Source organism: Morus notabilis, unplaced genomic scaffold (assembly GCF_000414095.1).
Source record: "Morus notabilis unplaced genomic scaffold, ASM41409v2 Scaffold99, whole genome shotgun sequence".
Classification (NCBI taxonomy): Eukaryota; Viridiplantae; Streptophyta; class Magnoliopsida; order Rosales; family Moraceae; genus Morus; species Morus notabilis.
The window spans coordinates 523,757-526,112 of record NW_010362482.1 but is presented as its reverse complement, the minus strand read 5'-3'; the positions used below and the strand labels follow the sequence as shown (position 1 = coordinate 526,112).

General features: G+C 42.9%; 1 pseudogene; it reads right to left on the bottom strand.

Moving 5' to 3' along the window:
• LOC112092307 overlaps window positions 1-1,598 on the bottom strand; it is an 11,921-nt pseudogene extending 10,323 nt beyond the window's left edge.
• Between the last annotated feature and the right edge of the window lie 758 nt (window positions 1,599-2,356).

Genomic DNA, 2,356 nt, shown 5'->3' with positions numbered 1-2,356 from the left:
AAACCTTAGGCTAACCCCTCTATTTATAGTGTTCAGAGGTTGTCTGTCAAATAAGGAAACAAACAATAAAAATAGAAAAATTACAAAAGAAAGGGAAACAAAATAAAATTACACATAAATTAGGAGAAATCATATATTTGATTTGGGGAAGAAATCTGGTAATTTGCTCAGATTTTTGGGGGAGAATTCAGATTCAGCATATTAGAAGACACGTGTCGAAGCTTGGTTGGATGAAGGAGTCAATCTCGCCACGTGTCGCATTTTGAGTGGTTGGCGTGTGCTGGCGATTCGCAGAGCGGAGGACACGGTTTGACACCTGTCGCACGCGGAGAGGGAGGCCAGCTGATGGCTGCAGACGCGGGACCCACGCTTCAGATTCTTGGACGCGCGGTGATGGCTCCGTGGAGGGAACGCGCGCTCTGATGAGCCGCGTGCTGAGGACGCGCGCGAGGGAGAGTCAGGGAGTGTGGAAAAGATGGGACCCACGCGAATTGATGTGACTTGGCCGGCTCAGCTGCTCGGCTCAATCGGCTCGGCTCTTTCTCTGATGGCTTGGGCTGCTCGGCTGAGAGGCTTGGCTCTGGATGGTTGAAAATATGGCTTTCATGGCTTATTTTTGTGTGGCTTTTTACACTGCTTTTTATCTATAAATAATTAAGCAAAAACTAGACAAATTCCAATTAAAAATATTATGAATAAAAATAATGGAATTGTTTAATTAAAGCTTAAATATTTTAATATTGTGTAAATCAAAAGCAATATTTAGGGTGCATTTTCATGCACTAATCAATTGGTCCCGACGCTTGAGGTCGAAACTGTGGATAATACTGCGATCGATAGGTTTGCGCAAGAGGAAATAACATTAGTGTTGGCAGTTGCGGCTGGTAAGGCGGCATGAATTGCAGTGGCTTTTCCTGACCGTAAGAAGCATCACTCTAAGATTGCTAAGTCAGTGGCCGATTCTGAATAGGACAATTCCTCCTAATGTGACCAATCTGCCCATAGTGATGGTACTTAGATCTATAAGGACCACTCATGCTACTTGCTGATGAACTACTATTACCACTGATCATTTCTCCACCAATTTGTCCCTGATTGCGGTTTCTTCTACCACTCCGCTGTGGCCTGCCTGAAGTAGAAGGTCCACTAGAAATAAAAACTCGACCAGCTGCTTCCTTATTTTGATAATAAGCCAGATTATCTTGCTTCACGCTTGTAGCAGCAGCCACCAAGTCTCGAAAATTTTGTATTCTCAGAGCCACTAATGGTCTCTTTACAAAATTCTTAAGGCCTTTCTCGAATTTGAGACTTTTCAAGTGTTCGGACTCCACCAAAGATGGCACAAACCAGGATAAGTCATTAAACTTAGCCTCGTATTCCCTCACCGACATATCTTCCTATTGCAAGGACATAAACTCCATTGCCTTTTCATCCCGATAACTCTGAGGGAAGTATTGTTTGTTAAAGAGAGCTTCAAACTGATCCCAGGTCATTCCTGTAATATCTTGCCTTCTCCTCACCTGCTTCCACCAAGTACTCACTTGGCCATCCAGCTTATACACCGTCAATTCCACCCAATATTCCTCCAGCACTCCCATAGTATTCAGGTGTTTAACTATGGAGTCGAACCAGTATTTCACTCCCTGGGGTCCTCCCTCACTATTGAATATAGGGATAAGTCCACGTCTAAATTAACAGAAATAACTATGCTTCCTATCCTCGGTTGGTCGCTCATTCTGAGCTCGAGTGGCCATCCATTTGAAAGCAGCACACATGGCATCCATGAATTCTTGATTCTGTGGTGCTGGTTGGTTAACAGATCTATGACGCGGCGGCATCTCCTTTAACTGAAAAGAAACTAGACTGTTTAGCGGATCCTGATGTCACACATGTATGTACAATCTTGTGGTTCCTAAACCTAAAGATCTGATACCACTCTCTCACGCCCCGAAGCCGGGGTTAGTGACGTGGAGGCTCGTTTAGGAGTTAAACGTAATTAAACATTTGAAATTATCATAATCAGAATCAAAAGTAAAATATTAAAGAAATTTTCAAACGAGCCCCACATTTAGCTGAAAATAAATTACAAGAAAGTTACGGGGTCGCCCGTACTTTCTTATTACAAGAGGCTAAAACTCGAGCCTCTAACATCGTTCAGGGCTTCACCCACAGGATATGCAGTATTGTACATACATGAACATGTAAATAACATTACAGATATCAACCACAGTCTAGGAATTCAAAGTTCAGAGTTTACAGCATATACAATTCTTACATTTCTACACAGGGAGGATGAATGCAATCCTCTCTTAATTGGATAGTAGCAACTAACTCAGCTACTCCACACTGCTCCTAG